Source organism: Myodes glareolus, chromosome 16 (assembly GCF_982192425.1).
Source record: "Myodes glareolus chromosome 16, mMyoGla1.1, whole genome shotgun sequence".
In the NCBI taxonomy this organism is placed as follows: Eukaryota; Metazoa; Chordata; class Mammalia; order Rodentia; family Cricetidae; genus Myodes; species Myodes glareolus.
This window is the reverse complement of record NC_142041.1, coordinates 57062627-57083391: the sequence shown is the minus strand read 5'-3', so window position 1 is coordinate 57083391 and position 20765 is coordinate 57062627.

Here is a 20765-nt window from a genome sequence, read left to right as displayed (position 1 = left end):
ATTTTCATCATTACCATTTCTCTCAGGCAAGATCACCTTTCAGGAAAAGATGTGTAGACTTTTTCTCTAATCTTCACAAAGAGAAAGCCAGCCTGTTAAACTAATTGCCCTCATTTCTCCCAATCCAAAAGTGACTTCAAGGCAGCAAGCTTTAGGAGAATGGAGATCGTTCATTGTTTCACTGCAAGAGGGTGCTGTGATTGTAGTGGCTGGCGGCAGTTGTGACAAAGATAAAACCATCCATCATTAGGAAAGCCAGACACAGGAACTCAAGAAGGAACTATGACAAGATGCTATAATGAGATAATGCTCCCCTCAAATGTATCTGAGACAAGGCAATTATGTAAATTCATGTATAAGAAAAACTTGAAATATATAAGCAAAGAATCTTCCAGAAATCATGTATGCAGGGAAAAGTAGGATTCATAAAAGGAAAAGAGAGATTATGTGACTACTAACAGCATAAACCTTCTTATATAAAAAATACCACAAGCAAATGTAAGAGTAAACATGAAGCTTATGCAGGAGAAATTGTTTAATTGCCGTGCTCTCTACCAGGGACACATAGGGCACTCACTTCAGAAGCATTGACTGCATATAAAACATGAATCTAAATATAAATATATACATTATATGTACTGTGTGAGTGTTAAACTATAGGTTAATAAGTCCCCCAATATAGAAAAGTTAATGCAACTCAACAAGGGAAAAACATAAAAACCTCAAAAGAATATTTGATAATTTGCATTCATACATAATGGTACACTATTCAGCCATGAAAAGGTTGGGATCCTGCTATTTGTGTCAACTGCGGAAAGGACTAGAGTTCATTCTGGTAAGAGAAGTGAGCCAGGGACAGAAAGACAAATTCTCATGTCTTCATTTGTGGATGATTGCAATGAATAAGAAATTTTATTGCTTAGAAAAAGATAGTAGATTAGGGGGTCACTAGGAACTAGGGAAGAGAGGGAGAGAGATACAACAGTTAGATAGGAAGAATTAGTTTTATCTTAAGACCTATAGACTATATACACACACACACACACACACACACACACACACACATATATATATATATATATATATAGACTATAGAATGGCTACAGTCTATAACAAACTATGACATATTTCAAAATAACTAGTGGAGTTAGTCTTCAAATTATCAATGCATAGAAATGATTAATATTTGAGGGTATGGAAGTGTGAATCATCCTGTCTTATTAAAAATTGTATATCAAATTATGTTGTACCACAGAAATTAGACACTAATATATGTGAGTTGGAAATCTTTTTAAAGGGAAAGTAAGGGGGCAGGGATACATCTCAGTGGTAGAGAATATATAGATATTACATATGAAGCCTTAGAATTGTTTCCAGACCACATGCACACACACACACATACACACACACACACACACACACACAAATACAAAGAGAAATAATATTTAGTAAACACAAAGAAAAAGGAATTTACAAAAGAGCAAAGAGTAAATTTCACAATTGCTCAAAACAATTCAAGTTTTAAAAAGTAAAGATGAACTTTCACCATAACTATAGCTATTGAAGAATTTTTTTAAATGCTTAGAAAGAGATAATTTGAGGGGTTAATGAAAGAAAAGTGCATCTAACATGGCAAGATTATCATAATAAGAGTAAAGAGAAAACTAAGAATCAGAAAAAAATTAAAGAAAATGTGATCATAAATATAAAAAGTACAGAAATTATACATATTTTTTGGTTTATTTGAGACAGGGTTTCTCTGTAGCTTTGGAGCCTGTCCTGAAACTAGCTCTTGCAGACCAGGCTGGCCTCGAACTCAGAGATCCGCCTGTCTCTGCCTACTGAATGCTGGGATTAAAGGCGTGCACCACCACCACCCGGCTAACAAGTTATCCTCTAGGAAGAAAATGTTATCACCTACCTTTAATTTGGGGCTTGATGTTTAATTTTAAAACCCAGTGTTCATTAGTATTTTAACAAAGCTTACATATTGACTTATGTAAGTTTAAAACTTTTAAACTGGTCATCTCTTAAGAAAAAGAACAAAATCTTGACTTTCTCCCTAGCTAGGTTTATGTTTTGGTGTACTTTCATGTCTCCCAGGCATAGGTCTCTGTGTATCTGTTTTCTAAGGAAGCAGAAACGCCAAGACCTTGAGCAGCACCTGCCACCTAGTCACTGCAGCTAATCATCACGTCAATCAGCAATCGTCACCTGTCAATCAACAATCACCACCTGTCAATCAGCAATCATCATCTGTCAATCAGCAATCATCACCTGTCAATCAGCAGTCATCACCCACCTGAGTCCCATGAATGTTAAGGGACTCGTGTTAGAGACTGTGTCATTGCGAAACACAGAGCCTGCACCATACTGAACACTTGATGAGGAGTAACATTTATAGAAATATTTAAAATAAATACCATGTGTCTTTATATGTTATTGACTACCTGCCCTTTAAATGTGGAGGTCTAAAGCGATATTTAAATTTTGGTCCATGACATACAAAAATAATAGTATCTTGTCTCTATTAAGAATAGCACTTAGGAGGAATTATCCTGTTCCAAATAATGAACAATTATGAAAAATCACAACTTGTATCTCTACAAAATGGAAATCATCAAACAAGTTGGTACGTTGGTAAAACATGGCTCACCATACAGTTACTAAGGTTATCTATCTCACATAAGTATCAGACGTAGTGGAAATTTACATGGATCTCTGTTTCCTTATTCATAAAACCAAGGGCTAGGAGTAAAGATGAACTATTTTCTGCCACTCTTCTATACAGATTTTTGTGATAATTTGACTTTTTTAGTTTGTTATTAGAGTGGATTGGATGGAAGGAGCAGACTCAGAAGCATGCGCACTTGGCCCACAAAACAAGAAAAATAAATTGGAGTGAATAGAGAGATCTTGTGCTATCTAGGTTTGCTGAGGGCGGGGGGTGGGGTTGCAATGCAAACGATGCCTCAGTGGCTGTGCAATATGGCATTCCTTTGGCTTCAATAACAATCTCTTTCCATAATTGGGGTGCTCCTGCCATCTCAGGAGGATGTTGTGAGCATACAATTTGATGGTGGTTTATGCCTGACCTGCTGCTTCTATCTGCTCCTTGCTAATTATTCTTTCTCTCTTTCTTGCTACACATAAGCTCAGTCATTCATAACTGAAAGCACCGTGGCAGCTATTATGGATTGTTCTCTGAACCATACCAAACATTTATTATGTTATTTGAAAAACATGGCTTTAAATGCACCTTTAAACATTCAGGGTCAATTCCTCATTGCTATATACAGTTGGTGACAGGTGACTTTAGATATAACCTCCTGATGTTGAGAGCCTCCAGGAGGTATTTGCTTCATTTTTGAGAGCCTATTAATGAAAAGCATAGAGGCAAGGAGTCCTTAGGTCCCTGTCCCACAGTTGTAGTTGAGTGACATTTGCTAATGATTCCCTTTGTCACATTTGTATATGCTTCAATCTTAGACACAGAGTCCCCCTTCCAGGTCCTTTCTATGCTTGGAGGTCAGATGATCACACATTAATAAGAGCTGAAATAGTTTTCCAAAGAAGCTAACACCAGACTGATTGATCTGCTGAGGTCTGCCTTTATAAAACGAATGTCATATAATCTTTGCAATCAGAGGTGCAGGAAAACAAATTTATCCATGTGAGATTTTGCTTCTCTTCTGACAACATTCTATCCGGAAAGCAATCTCCAGCTAAGCCCCATAGCAGGTTGCTAGGGATGACAAAATTTGTGCCACGGATTGTGGTGCCTCCCTGCCCTCAGCCAAGTACCTGCTGCTTCTGTAGCATGGGGATGACTTTCTATTTCAATGAAAAGAAAAGCCCATGCCCCCCTCTGACTTCCTCCTAGAACAAGAGCAACTCCAGGCACAAACTGACTTTGTAAACTCTTTCTTATATGGAGAACTAAAGCATCTGACTTAAAAACTTCCCCACATAAATAACACTTTTTAGTTAGAGGCTGCCATTCAGAATCAGCAGCTGGATAATCCAGTTCAATTCCATTAGTGTCTAAAACCCCTGTGACCGCTGGAATCCTCTGCCTGTGGGTTCTTGATGCAAAACCCAGATAAATTAGGTGTCAGATCAGTGAGTATTATTGCCATAGCAACAATGTTAGATGTCTTCCCATTATGAATGCAAGACGAGGGTCTTCCTGTATCCCATAAATTTCTTGGTCTGTTTATTTTCGGGTGTGATGTAAATGGTTCACATGCCTTTATCTACCCTGGTGAAGAAATAGAGTGGTATCATTTCCATTCCCAGGAGTTTACCAGTCTGGGCTGTTTGGATGATACCAGACAGGTGGTAAAGTCATCCTCCAGCCTCAAAATAGAGTCAAAAGCTGTATGTAAGACATACAGGGCTCAGTCTGAAAAAAACACTCTTTTACACTACATGGAGTATCAGAGCAGGGTAGGCTGATCTCAGTGATGCTCCTATCCATGAGCCTTATGATTAGTAACCTCAGAATAAGGAATAATGGAGGCTAGAGCGTGCTCATTGTATATGAAGATCCCACACAGGCAAGCTGCATCCACCTGTCATGTCAAATATAGTTACATGCCAAATTCATACCTTATCCAAGGACCAGAATGTAAAGGAGAAACATGATAAGAAACATGGTAACGCCGGGGTCCTCCAATCTGAAGTTTGTTGGCTTCAGTGTTCATCATTCTCGGTAGTATTGCTGTCCCTCTGCCATTCTAAAGCATCCTCCATAACAATGCTTCCCCGACTTTCTCCACCCTGCGACAAACACAGAAGCTTGCCAGGAGAAACAGAAAGCGCAGAAGAGCAACCCAGCTCATTTTCCCTTAGTTGTCCAAGTGTCCAGGCGTCTGTCCAGCCATTTTGCTTCCACCTCCAGTCACTTGATTGGAACACATGAACAAGTGCAGACGGCAGCTGTCATAGATTCCACAGCATATATACAGCACATTGACCCTAATATAAAACTTGGCAAGGAAAGACAGCTGGCAGAACAGGACCAAATCAAGATATAATTGTTACGTTGACAAGATCTCCCTTTCGCCTTCCTACCTCACACATTAGAATCCTCTTCCCATCCAGGCTACCCATAGTCTGCCAGGCCATCCATCCCTCAAGCTTAATTCTAGTAGTCAAAGGATGGTTACCTCTGGGGTGGGGGTTGGTTGCCCCTTCTGAAATGCCCTTGATTATCCGAATTTCTCCTGATAAACAAAACCCTTGGGAAAGCTCCTCTTCTCGTAAATGAGATTAAGCATTGCACACACATACACACATACTCAACACACACACACACACACACACAAATATAATTCATTGTTCCCCATTTTACTCAGTTAACTCACATTTAACAACTACTTGCTGAGAATGAAGTCTCAGGCTGCAACAAGGAAGATTTCTACAACTAAGGAGATTATACGTTTAGCTAATAGGAATAATTTAGACTACACACCGTTTAAGCCAAAAAAAGTAACCCAACTTTATCAAAGTGCATTAATAAAATGTGTAGAAACCGATATAAATACAATGGGTAGAAAAAGATCGAGAACAATGGATGAGTCAATACGGAATGAAGAGTCTTAATATGTAATAGCTAAAGGCAGCTGTGACCAACTGTCATCCTAACGCGTGAGCATTTCTCTCTTCATGCAAGCTGAAAAGATAAACACCACTTTCTGAGATTAAGTCAGCAGAAGGAGATCTAAGCAGAAGGTTTTGAGGTATCCCTGATGCAGGACGTGGGTTGGGTCAGAGTTCATGCAAGAGACTGCCATAATCTGACCTTGATCCTTCCTTGACCCCTTACATTGTGTTTAGTAGGATGGGGTGTTGTTTGTTCTCTTTTGAGGGGAATTTTTAGAACACCACTCATCACACCGTCTGTGCAACCCAGATGAGATGAGCTGGACCACAGGAACCTATTTGGTTGTTGTTTTGTTTGGTTTGCACGTGGAGTGGAGCTGTAATCCCAGCACAGTGAGATTGATGGAGGAGATTAGCCAGACGCTCAAAGGCTGGCTAGCCTGGGCTCACCTCAGGGTAGACAAGAGAGACTCGGCTTGACAAGATAGGGAAGAGCTGACTCCCAAAATAGATCCTCTGTCCTTGACGTACTCTTTGGGCAATGAACACAAGTGTACAAACACATACACACACACACACGCACACACACAGAGACTATTACTACTACAAATAATAGATTTTAAAAATTTAAATAAAATCAAATCAGTCTGCACAACCTTCTCTGTATTCTCAGAAAATTTTAAGAAAAAGACTTAATGTTCGTCTAAAAGAATAAAAGACAAAATTAACTAAATACAAAAAATTGAAACATAATATTCTTATTTGGAAGCAGAAAAAAACATTAGCAACAATAGCATAAACAAGCGTGCATGGGTGCTGATGGGCTAGCTCAGTGAGAAAGTGCTTGGTGAGCAAATGGAAAAACCTGAGTTCAATCTCCAGAGTCCATGTAAACAGCTGTCTATGGGCAGCCTGTGCTCATCTTTGTGGACTCCGGGGGAGCATCTTTTGGACTCCCTGGCCAGCCAATTTAATCTACATGGTAAGGCCAAGGCCAATGAGGGACTCTTTATCAAAAAGAGAAAAGGAAAATACGACAGACAGCAGCTGAGGAATAACACCCAAGGTTGTCCTCTGGCCTTTACATTAATGTGTACATACATGTATTTACACAGGCATGTGTATAAAGGACGCACAGGTCTAAAGACAAATTAGCAGATAATAGTTGGCATTATATGAAAGAGAAAATAAATGTATTAATAATATATAGCTATATATAGCAAATATATAAAGAGTATATAATAAAAAAATCTAATTTTAAAAATCCCCTTGAAATAGCCTTAAACTCATTATATACCCGGACTGGCCTGTTTTTGTTTTGCTTAGTTGTTGCTTGTTTGGGTTTTGCTTTCTTCTTTTGTCATAAAACCTGTCAATGGCATGGAAGAAAACATTCAATGTTGTGTGTATCCTTGCAAATTCTGTAAACCGCTACACACGGTTCTCACCACGACAGTCATGCACTTCACTATACTGAACCCAAGCAAGGAATGAGCCAGTGTGGTAGAGAGTTGATGTCAAGTTAAGAGTATGAAGACTAATAATTGAGAATTTTCCAAAAGCGCAGAACTAAATTCAATTAAATTCGATGGCTACATAAGGAAAGACTTAACTAAAAAAACTACGCTACCCAATATTTTGAAGCTGTAAATGACCTCTCCTTGCAGCATTATTTTACACTGAGTTTAGACCCCTTTAACAGTCGACACTAAAGTGTGAACCCCTATCAATGTCCTCACTGTGTCTGCAAAGTTTGATAAAGATCCTAACTTTCTTTAATATATCCAAGTTTCAAGGCTTTGCCAAATGATTTTTTTTTCAAAAATGCATGCTAAATAGAATTATATGCATCAGCACACAGAAATGCTAGTGAGAAGTTACACAGGAAGTCTGCAATTTAAAACCTGACTGCTTTCCAAAAATGAATTTGAGAGTTGGTTAAATGGGAGGAATCTTCTTGTGGAAATAAATGGTAGAGATTTTCCTGAGAGCAAGGCGGGATGGCGATATAGCTAAGTCGTAGTTCCACTAGTACTGTCTACATTCTGGGTTCAAGGAAAAGAGCCTGCTTGGTAGAGGAGGAGGAAAGGGCCAGCAGAGGTTGACTTCCCCTTCCTAATGTCTCAGTCCCACCTTGATGCTACAACAGAATGCCTTGCACTGTGTGGCTAATGAAAATGGAAAGTAATCTCTGAGGTTCTGGAGGCCAGAAGAATAAGAGCATAGTGTGGGCAGACTCAGTGCCTCCAGGGACTACCACCTCCTAGTCAGTCGTTCACTCTTGGGAGAGGGCTTTCTTATTGTTTTTGTCTTTCTTTGTAATATAAGTGAGCCCTGAAATCACTAGGTTGGCCTCAAACTCACTCTTCTGCTCCAGACACCTGAGTGCGGGATTATAGGCATGCACCACCACACCCAACTGTGGTACAGTACAATTAACAATTTACTATAGGTCTCACGGTGTCTTGTGATCTATAGACTTATTCATTCTGCCTAACCATAAATTTGTACATTCTGATCAGTCCTATTTATTTTTCTAATAACCACGACTTCACCCTATTTATTTGTTGCTTTATAAAATATCCCACCTTAAGTGAATCAATGTTTTTGTGGTTGATTTTGTTATTGTTTTTGGTTCCTGATATATTTCACCAAGCACAATGTCCTCCAAATTCCTTTGAGTTATCACAGATGGCCAAACCTTACATCCACCATGTCTTTCCCACCCAGTTGCCAGCAGATGTTCGGGCAGACTTCTTGCACTGGCCATTGTGTAAAGGTCTAGGATGGGTTTGGAAATGCAGGCTCATGCAGAGTCTTTCACGTGAAGCTCTCATTCACGTGATGCATATCCTATAGAGGATTGCTGGGTCATGTGGTTGTTCTGGTTTTAATGTTTGGAGAAACTTCCATACCACTTTGCATAAAAACATCACAGCTTTGCATCCTCACTCTTCCTGCACAGGGCTCCTCACTTTCCATATTCTTACGGTTTTTTAAAAGAAATATGTACATGTTATGGAAGGCATGTATACAGCAGGTATGTGCAGGTGCCTACAGAGGTCAAAGAGGACATTGGATCCCCTAGAGATGGAGTTACAGGTGATTGTGAGCTGCTCAGTATGAATACTGGGAATCGAACTTGGGTCCTCTGGAAGAATGGTATGTGCTTACATACTTAAATACTTAGATTAGCTCCTCCAACTCTGCAGTCTTAACGTGGAGCCCCAGCTGCTAAGAATTGCAGAGGAACATCTGCAGTCAAATCTGTTGCTTAGCGATTTTTTTATTGGCCATAATTTTTTCGATGGCTGCAGTTTCTAACATTGCTGCTCCTTCTGGCTTTTGACAGATCGGATTGTCATTCAGGAACAGAAAGGGTGGAGCTGTAGAGATGGCTCAGTGGTTAAGAGCACTGACTTCATTTCCAGAGGACCGGGGTTTGATTCCCAGCACCCATATAGTGACTCACAACCATCTGTAATTCTATTCTCAGGGAACTGATACCCTCTTCTGGCCTCTACAGGCCACACACATACATGCAGTCAAACATTCATACAGATAAAACAAAATCATTTAAAAAGAAAAGAAAAAAAATCATGATTATCAGATGAGCTAGCAAGGCAGGTAAAGAGCCCTGGTGTGGGTGTAGACGGCTGGAGTCCCTGTTGCTATTCCTTTTTACTCCTTTGCCAGTTTTAAATCACCGTTTAAATATCTGGGCATTGTGTTGTTTTTTCCTGTTGTCTTCCCCTGAGGTTCTTCAGCACTGTTGAGCTAAGTGCACAGCATTTCATTTAACTGTAACCTGTTTTGTTTGAAGAAGGGCCAGGTGCCACCATCCTGGTCTAATTGTGAAGTCCAGTGCATGAGAGGATGTTGTCTTCCTTCCTCTGTGCAGCCGAACTTGGGTCAAGAGGCAGCAGGTGAGGAGCAGGGCTGGTGGCAGGAAGGCTTTGCTCGGTGTGAACCCTTGGAACTGTTGATGCCAGCTCAGCTGGAAGACTGACCCCGTCCTCACCCCATCCCCTGTCCTCAGCACTATGGAGTCAGATAGGCATGGAGTCAAAAATCTTTCTCATTTACTAACTGGGTAACTTTTGGAAACTTTTCTTTAGCTGTAGTTTCCTTCCTTGGAAGCAGATGCAATCTCAGTTATGAATTTTTAAGTCAAAGGATTCGCAAAGATACCAAAATGCTCAACTCTTCACTCTGCCCCTTCGGTGCCACTGTCTCTATTGCCCCTTTATTAGCTCAGTTCATAAATATTGTTCCCAATCCTCTTTTTTGTTATTTTATCTTAATTTTATATATTTAACTTTTCAAATTTTTAATAAATATGATTTTCCTTCTACAAAGATTGTTTTTTCTCTGCATAATTTCTTGTGTGTGTAATGAATGAATTGTAATATCTTGAATCAAGTTAAAAAAGAAGCAATTGCCTGATGGAGTAAGAGGATATGCATTCAGGATAATGTGTGTATTAGCTGCCCCTCTTGGCAGTGGCCAGTGTGCCAGTCTCACAAACATATGCATCATTTATAAATCAAAATTTCTATTTTTTCAACAAGGATACAAGTAGCATGTTGGGAGAGACTTCTCATTTATTTCCATTCACTTAGACCCGAAGTAATCACTCAGAAACTATATTATTTATGATACCTTTTGGCCAGTAGCTTAAGTGTATTTCTGGTTAGTTTTTATATCTTAACTAACCCATCTCCATTAATCTGTATATCATCATGTGGCTGTGGCTTAGTTGGCAAAATTCCATCAGGCATCTGTCTCTGGCATGGCTACATGGCTTTTCCTTGACTCTGCCTACTCTCTTTCCATATATATATGTGTGTGTGTGTGTGTGTGTGTGTGTGTGTGTGTGTGTGTGTATGTATGTATGTATGTATGTATCTTCCAGTCTGGCTATATTCTGTTAAGCCATTGGCTGAAAGCAGCTTGTTTATTAACCAATAAAAGCAACAAATATACAAAAAGACTTCCCATACCATTTCTCCTCTTCTGTTTAAATAAAAAGAAAGGTATTAACTTTAACATAGTAAAATTATATATAACAAGACAGGTATCAAGCAAGAATTACAGTTACAATATTTATATCTACTTTATCTTTTATCATAACTAAGAAAAACTATAACTATCTAATCTTCAACTCCATCAACGACTCCAGAAGGATATAATATTGCCTAAGTAAATAGGAAATGCATTGTAGGCAACTTCCAAAACTCTAGAATTGACAGAGACATCTCACTGCCTGGACAATCACCCAAAGTTCTTCTGTAAAATTGGAACATCCATCTTCAGCCTAAGGCCCACAGTATTTGGCAGACTTTCCCATGAAGCAGGAAATTTCAAAGACAGTTCTGCCTATATTAACAGTTTGTCAGTCACTTTCTTCTGTGTCCTACAGAATGTCTTGCAGACTCTTTCACAAAGCAGGAACCCTGAAGGATCATTACACCTTTCAGTAAGTTCAGCAATCATTTTTCTGTGGGTCCTGCATTTCTAGTTCATACAGTGTAACATCAAGCAGTCCAGGCAAGAGCATTTTCTTGCCCAAATGGCTAGCGAACTCCATAAGGAGCCTTTTCCATGCCCATCATCTTCATGAAATAGATTGGTGCTGCCAGGAGCTAACCCATCTCCATTAATTTGTGCATCACCACCAGGTTGTGGCCTATCAGCAAATCTTCAGTGGGCTCTACTGGAGGTGTCTTTCTCTGGCACCTTTCTCTGGCTACATGGCTTCTCACTGACTCTACCTTCTTTCTCCCAGTATTCAATTTAGCCTTCCTGCCTAGCTCTATTCTGCTAAGCCACTGACCAAAGGCAGCTTCTTTATTAACCAATTAAAGAAGGACTTTCCACACCTGTAGCATATTGAGACTTCAGTGAATGAGAGAGTTTTGGCTTTATCCTGTGACTTATCAAGATAAAGGATTGGGAGCATAGCTCAGAGCCAAATCATTTACCTAGAACTGCACTGGGTTCAATCCTCAGCAGCAATAAAAAGAAATCAGTTAGAGTAAATACTGCAGTGCTAGACAAGCCCATCTGTTCCTCAGCTATTTAAGCAAAACTATCATAGATTCCCTTAGATTTCAATGCATTCCCAAGCATTCACCTTCTTGGACGTGTCTGTGATATGGGCAACCCAACATGCCTGAGTCATGTACTTCACTTTGTCTCTGTAATAAATGTGACAGGGCTTAAAGGCCAACTGGATCTTATTCAACCAAAGCTTCATGAGCAACCTCTACTCACCAAAGCTTTCCTAGAAAAGTAATTGACATCATTGGGTACCATAGCATTGGCCTTAGTCTATTTGTGCTATTGCCAAATAGTTAAGGCTGGATACTTTATAAAGATGTGTGGTTTGCTTATAATCTTGGAGGCAGGAAAGCTGGGGAGCATGGAACCAGAATTTTCTCAGTGTATGTGGGAGGCCTTATACTGAGTTGCAACATGCAGAAAAATACATGAGTACAGAGAGGTGACAAGTTTGTGAGAAGGGCAGAGGGCAAGTCAACCACTTTATTACTGCCCATTTTCTTGAAAACTAGCCAATCCTGAACACCTAATTGTAACAGAAGGAACGGGCTGCTTGTCGTCCCGGCCACCCAGCTCTCTTATACCCAAAATAATCACACAGAAACTGTATTTATTTAAACACTGCCTGGCCCATGAGCTCTAACTTTTTATTGGCTAATTCTTACATCTTAATTTAATCCATTTCTATTAATCTGTGTATTGCCACGTGACTTTGGCTTACTGGCAAGATTCTAACCAGCATCCATCTCAGGCAGGAGATCCATGGCATCTGCCACTCTGCCCTTCTTCCTAGCATTCAGTTCTGTCTACTCCACCTACCTAAATTCTTTCCTATCAACTAAGTCAAGGCAGTTTTTTTTATTCATTATCCAATGAAAGCAACACACAAACAAAAGGAACTCCTACACCATTTCCTCTTTTCTATTTAAACAGAAAGGAAGGCTTTAACTTTAACATAGTAAAATTACATATAATGAAACAGTTATCAAAGCAAGAATTACAGTTATGATATTTATATCTATTTTATCTTTTATCATAACAAAAGGAAACTATAACTATCCATTCTTCAACTTTATCAAAGACTTCAGAAGGATGCAATATATCTATGTAAATTGGAAATGCATTATAAACAACTTCCAAAACTCTAGAATTGACAGAGACATCTCACTGCCTGGACAGCCACCCAAAGTTCTTCTGTATTGTTGGGGCATCCATCTATAGCCTACAGGCCATGGTATTCAGCAGACTTTCCCATGAAGCAAGAAATTTTAAAGGCAGTTTAGTCACTTTATTCTGTGTCCTGCAGAATGTCTCACAGACGCTTTCATGAATCAGGAACCCCGAAGAACCATCTCCCCTTTAGGTAAGTTCAGCAGTCATCTATCTGTGGGTACTGCATGTCCAGTGGAGCAATTCAGGCAAGAGCAGTTTCTTGCCCAAATGGTTAGCAAACTCCATAAGGAGCTTCTTTGATGGTCATCTTCCTCTTGAAGTAGCTGGTGCTGCCAGGAGCAGACGTGTCTCATTGTCATTAAAAGCCCTAAGTTATTAAAACATTTTAAATGCCATATTCTGTAGTCTTTGAAAGCTATGAAGAATACCTATCTGAAATATATCTATGCACATCTAGAAAATCTAACATGACTATAAACTTGACTATTATAGATGAATATCTATTAACCTATATTTTTAAATTATACATTACATTTTAAATGAGCTACATAATCACAATACCTTAATCAAGATCAGAAATACATATACATATAACAAAATTGACCTTAAATTTGTATTAATAAATCAAGATTTATACCAATTTAAATTATTCATATCATATCTCCCTTTAAATGTAAAAGAACATTTATAAACAATATTTGGGAATATGGTCTGCCTTCCAGAGCTTATCTAATCTGGAAAAAAGTAGCTTTTGGAAAACACAGCAAGTCCTTCAGGAGAGTGTCACTTCCATGATGTGACCATCTCTCACCACATTCCACCTCTAAAGGATGCGCCACTTATCAAGACCATTACTGTAAAGGCTAAAATTTTAGTAGCATCACTGTTCTTCAGATATCTCTTACCACCCACAATCATCAATTGCATTGTCTATTGTCCCCTTTGCTTATTTTAACTTTTATCCTACCAACTTCATTCATTTTGTCTTCTTTTTTTTTAAAAAAAAGTTAGTGTGTGTGTGTGTGTGTGTGTGTGTGTGTGTGTGTGTGTTTGTGCGTGTGTGTGTGTGTGTGTGTAAGAGGTCAGAAGAGGGCAACAGATCCCCTGGAACTGGAGTTGTAGGTAGATGCAAGCTGCCTGATATGGATGTGGAGAACAAACCCATAGTTCTCTATAAGAACAGTAGGGTTCTTAACTCCAGCCCCCATTCCCTGCCTCTTATTCGTTCCCTCTGACCCTCTTTTCTATAGCGAACTGGTAGAATTCCTATTGCATCTCAAGAGAGTTACCTTTACTTTTCTTCATAGCCTTGGTTCTGTTCTCTCACTCAGATTTTAATTAGGTTTCTTTTCTTTTTCCTTTTCTTTTCTTTTGACCAGCTGTGGTGTGGCAAGCCCATAATCCCGGACATCAGAAAGAAGAGCAAAGCAGGAGAATCAGGGATTGGAGACCAGCCTGGGGCACATATCAAAAATATCAGAAAGAAAAAAAATAGAAGACAAGAAGGAAAAAGATAAAGGACCTTCCAAGCATAAGCCATAATGTTTATGCTCTTGCTAAAATGAATCTGCTCCTGGATGTCTTTTAACCAGATGACCTGTCCTGCTAAGTAGCCCTTCTTGTCTTTGAAACATGATGAAGTCACCCAATGCTCTAAGTATAATACAGCCAAAATTGAAGGAATTCTCCATGGCTTTTATTTTATAATTTAATAAAAGTAGAATTAAATTGCAGAAAGTTGGTAAGTCTAATGGCTAGACAGGCACCAGTTGGGCATTTTCATTTTCTTCTAAATTTCACTTTCTTTCTCTCTAAATATTTCTATTGTACAGTGTGATATTTTGATATCTGGATATATTGGGAAAGGGTTAAACTGATAACCATCCATATTAGCTCGCATGTTTGTTTTGTGCATGCATCTGGTAAGAACATTTAAGATCTACTCAAAGCAACTTGCATTATTAGTAACTAGCCCACATTGCTGTTCCAGCTGTGGGTTGCAAAGGTGAACTTAGACAGAGAGAGACTTTCTTCTCTGAGGGTAGGTATAAAGACCAGCTTTCCCACCTGCCATAGGCAATGGGCTGCTATTACAAGCTTCAGCAAGGGTAGAGTGAGTGATCACCCAGAGGCAGAGCTGCACCAGGCCCCAATGCATGTTCTTTCACATTTGGATAGTATATCACCTCTTGCTGATCTACCTTCTACAAAGAGAAGTTTTCAGAGAAACTAGTACATTCCTCATACACCTTCAAGTGACTGCCCTGGCTGTGCTGGGAAAGGGGATGGGGGCATTGTGCCACCACTATTGTTGCTATCAGTGAGTGACCACTAGTTTGGCCCTGGAGCTTGTAGGTGTATCTAAGCCCAGCAACCCCAGCAAAACACATTGCTGCGTCCACTCTAACTCACAAGCCGCACAAAGAGGGTATCATAAAAGACCTCTGCAGTGAGAGTCAGTGACCCAGGAGCCATCACACTAGACCAGGCTACATCACCATCTCAAGATGCAGAACCCAAGTGTTAGGACTTTGGAGTGTGCCATCTGAACGAGCCTCTTTCTTTCTAACTCAGTCAGCTGACACCAGCATTACATCCAGCATCAAGTGGATACTTGGTAATTTGTTGATGACTAACTAATGAGACAAGTACCACAGTCTCCTAATGGTGCCTGTGAACACAGACATGTTCTCAAAGTTAGAGCAGTCAGTACCCAGAGGTGTAAACTATTGTCATGTCACACTTCATCAGCGCCCATTCAATCCAGCAAGCTTATCTCATTTAATACCATTACAACAATCAAACATCTTCACCATTGTATTGCTGGGCTATACCACCAGGCTCACTATCTATCAGGTTGTCAGCTAAATTTAAATTCTAAGACCACAATCTTGTGGGTCATTTTTAATTAGTATTTTTTCTTTGATTCTAGATTTTGATTTAGATTGAAGAAAATAAAATGATATTTCCTGATTATTAGCAGAATGTCCTATACTGTATATACTATGATAGTAAAGCCATAGGCTCTATATAGCTGAGTGAAAACAAAAAACAACACAGACTTTTAATTAAGTGCCAATTTTAAAGTCATTGTGCCAGACACTAGATAAAAATACTTCGACCAACAAAATGGAGTGTGTCATACTCAAGTTTGGAACATTAGTGGAAGCTATACTGCCTGGACCGAAATTCTGTAATGTTGTGTTTGCAGAATTTTTCCAGTACGCAGGCATGCATACATTATTCTTGTCACTAGAGGGCAGGAAATTAAAGTACATTATTTCTAAAACCCTGAAAGATACAACTGCTGTATTTAGAAAATCATAATAGTTTCCTCAAAGAACAAAATAATTCAGTGATTATTGCCCTAGTGAATAATTTATGAAGAGTAATAAATGTAACAAATGATAAACCCAATTGTTTTTGCTTTATAATAATTTTTATAAGGAAGAAATATGAATTTTTATTGGATGATAACCTTACAAATGAACATTTCTCTTAATACAAAATACATCTTTTGTTCAGTAGTTTCATTTGCTATGGAGGAAAAAAACGCCTTATTGCTTTTTCACGTGGTTATTTGTCATGTTGTAGGTTTCTTTTATTTAACCCATTAAATTTTGTTTCAGTTGGAAAACAGAACTCCTGTTGGTATCTCACTATCCTGTGAAGGGCGTGTCAGGTACCCTTTGTAAGCAAATGTCAGAGGACTTTGTACACCTCAGATATCTAGAGGTGCTCACTCGAGAAAGGTCAGAGAAGTCACTACCTTCCTATACCTATTGATTTCCAATGATGACAGCGTTAAAAATATTAAAATGATGCAAGAAGATTGATAAGATAGAAACTATGTGGACAGAGAATTCCAATCACTTGATCTGAGGCATTAGCTGTTTATTTGTCCTGGGCAGCAGAATAATGACCTCAAATGAACCCATGAACAGTGTTCCTTACAAGGCAAAGGGACTCAGAGGTGATTAAAGTCAAGGACATAGTTGTGGGGAGGGGTGTTGCTTGGATTCTCCAGGCAGATCTGATTTTACCCTTTGCACTGAGAAATAAGAAGGAAGCAGACAATGAAAACAGGTTAGACAGGTGAGAAGGACGGAGGAGGAGACACAGGGCAAGAGGAAAATGACTTTGATGTCCTCCTGGGCTGGGACACAGTGATGCAATTGGAGGAACCCCTAGCTGACACCACAGGAGGAGGCTACAGTCCTGTAATAAGGAACAGAATTCTGACAACTGAGTGAATGAGGAAACAGGCCTTTCCCCTAAACATTCTAGAAAAGAGCAGAACCCATTGACACCTTGGTTTCTGCCCAGTGGCTCACCTCTGCAAGTACAAGATAGAGGGCCAAGTAGTGCTTAGGTGAAATTTGTGAGACCAGAGTGTTTCAGATGTAACGTGTTTTTTCTCTTGTTTTGTTTTGAATGTTTGCATGAACATAATGCCATCTTTTGGAGATAGCAGCCAAATCTAACCACAGCCCTTGGTTGTGCACATGTAAACACACAGTCTGTAGGTAGTTTAGACAACATTTGCAATAGTTTATGTGTAAGACAAGTTTCACAGTATGGGCTTTTCTGCTTGTGATATCATATTAAAAATGACAGGGTTTTTTTTGAGCATTTTCGGTTTTATTCTAGGGTTGTTCAATTTGTGAGTCATTTGTGTTGTTTAAATCTGTTAATTTGTGGAAGTTTGTTCTGGCTTCCTAGACAATTACTGCATCTGACCATTGTTACGGGTCAGATATGCTCTGCTTCTCAGGTCGTCTTAGTTTTGCATCCTGTTCCTAGCTTCTGGAACGTCACTAAGAACTTTTCAGTTTTTCCACAATTCTGTCAAACTATCCTATAAAAGGTGATTCATAACCTGCTTCTTGAAGAAGGAACAAATAAAATCCTTGGTAACGGTTTGAAGCAGAAGGGACAGTGTTGCTGACACAGAAATGAGAACTTGTGTCCTTCGGGGGAAGAAACAGAAAGCTGCCCATGTGTTGGAGCATAAAGGAAGGCACAAAGAACAAACGATGAATTCTTGGCTGGGACCTTTTCGATAGATATGCTATCTAGCTCTTGGTTGATGATTTGAGCCCGAGATCAGAGGCAATAACTAGGTCGCGTATATAAATATTGAAGTCGTTATTTTACATGAGAAGTAAAAACTGTGAGAGGAGCAGGAGTTTCAGGAAGGTGCAGAGAATGTAGATTCAAGGATCTCACTTTAACCCTCGAGGAAACATTATGACAGCTGTGGATAAAGGAGGAGCCACAAAGGACCGGGAATGGGGGAGACAGTGAGAGGAAGAGAGGCAACAGAGTGTGGTGGAAACCGTGTACAGAGAAGAGAGAGCCCAGAAGGGAATAGCAGTAGTGCAAACCTGAAACATACCCTGGCCACAACATTTACACAGTTGTAGATGATCTTCTGCTTTCAGTGGCATGGGCAGAGGCAAAGTTGAGGCAGGTACCAGTGAATTAGTGCATCACTCATGATGAAGTAGGGAAAGTGCTGTTTGTCTCTTAATAACGAAGTCTTATTAACCCTGACATCCACTTGTCTTACCGGGACTCAGGGTCTATCAGGCAGATAAAGAGGTTAGGAAACAGAAGCACATGGTGTAGGATCTTCTTGTAACAAAGGACATGGAAGAAGGAAGCTCTTGCTATTTGCCTGCTTGCCCTCTCCTCACTGGCAAGTCTATTCCTTCACTGCCACTGAAGCCCACTTCTTCAGGAAGAAGACCACCTGAGACATCCAGCCTTGTAGACTGAATAGCTATTGGAGGTTTGACCTTCCGTTCATAGGCAGCCACTGTTGTGTTAGCTGGACCACAGCCTGAAAGTCATTCTAAGTCTCGTGTGTGTGTGTGTGTGTGTGTGTATGTGTGTGCATGTGTGTATGTATGTAAACACACACACACACACATATATATATACACACACACACGTGTGTGTTTGTGTGCACGCATGTGTGTGTGTGTATTATATAAGTTCTGTTACTCTAGAAGACCCTGACGAATAAAGATAACCTACCAGAATAAAATGATAACTGATCTTTCTCAAACACTCTTAAGTATAACAGGCATTGGCTTCAGTATCTCCTTTAGAAATCTTCATAACAGACTACCCAAGAACCTTTAGGTAGTGTTGTAAACAAATTTAGGCATCTACACAATCATAAGCAACCATCCTTGAAGTTGTGAGGAGAAGGAATCCAAGGAAAAAACAAAACAAAGCAGTCTGTTTAATAGATCAGATAAGCAACAATGAAAGACAAGACAGCTGTTTGAGGAAGAACCACCAAGAATTTAGTTATGAAATCTGCAGAATGGTTACTCACTGTAATTCTACATTTTTAATGAAGAAACTAAAAGGCAGGAATAATAGAGAATTTTTCCATGGTCATATATTTACTAAACAGTCACATAAAAATTCAAGTTTAGCTCCAATCATGTGTAGTTAACTACTGTGCGAAAACATGAGGAAAGTCATACTCAATGGAGTGTGGTTAACATCGACCGTCCACTTGACAGACTATAGACTCATTGAAAAGTCTCTGGAATGCTTGTGAAGGGTTATCTAGCTTTGACTAACTGAGGTGGGAAGAGTCACCCGAAGTGGAGGTGGGTCCCAGGCTGAATTAGAAGAGAACAATCTGAACACAGTTATCCCTTGTTCTCTGCCTCCTCACTGTGGATGCAATGTGATCAGCCATTCCTGTTCCTGCCCCCACATCCTCCCTGCCCCAATGTACTGTGTCAAAGTAAGAGTCACAACAAGGAACCATGAAGACCTTCTAGCATCCAGGGCAGAGAAAATTCCTACTCCTGGAATTAGGAAAGCATTCGTAAGTCAAAGCCGTGATGAATAGGAGACACATTGGTCATGGAAGCACATGGAGCAAGGTTGTGGGAGAGGAGCAGCCTGAGGTAAAGCGGCAGGGCTGAACATAGATGTTCAGAGGGGCCAAGAGCACAATTACCCTGACCATAGTGAGGAACCAGATGAGAGGGATGCAAGAGAGAAGTGATAAGGGCTTAGAAGTTAATTAGCCATTTTAACCACCTCCCCTTGTTTTAAGCTACCAAGTCTATCATATTTTGTCAAGAATCATATATGCATTTCCTTGGAAAAATATAGTAAACTTTACATCTTAAACAATCCAGATTTATTCTCTTATAATTCTCTAGTGCAGGAAGTCTAATATCAAGGCAGATTTGGTATCCGATGGAGACCCACTTTCTGGTTTATTGAGGATATTTTCTCACTGTGCCGTCACAGGGCAGAAGGGTCAAAGGACTTTTCTGGAGTCTGTTTTATTATAGCACTAATTCCCTTCATAATGCTCTCAAAGACCCTACTTACTAATAGTATCACATAACACGGTATGTTTCAATAAATGACTGGCCAGACCATAGCAGTGACCACATGCTTAGATCTCAGAAATACAGAACTTGGGTATCTGCCTCGGAAACCCACTGATATCCCCAGAGAGAGGGTACATATTGGATGCTTCACTCACAGGCCTGGAAGAAAGCAGATGTTTCCATCAGCACAGATGTTTATGGAGATCTTCTTGGTAAAGGGGATGTTTTCAGAGGCGGTGACAGAGTGGAGGGAGAGTGCAGAGGGTATTGAGGCTCAGTGAGGGGCTAGCAACAGCTGGGAGCCATAACCCCTGGAAATAAGGGGAGTGAGGCTTTCTGGAATCAGGGAAGGCTGAGGCCTTGGGAGAAAAGAGCAGATTGCATACACTCACTAATCATGTTGATTTCTGCAAGGCCTAAAGACTTTAAGAACTAAAATCTAAAGAACATTGTCATTTCCCCCATCCAGTTATGACACAGAATATCCTGTTCTGGGATCTAAGAGTTGGACCAAGTCCAAACATGGTTAATCTTTTCTGAAGATCA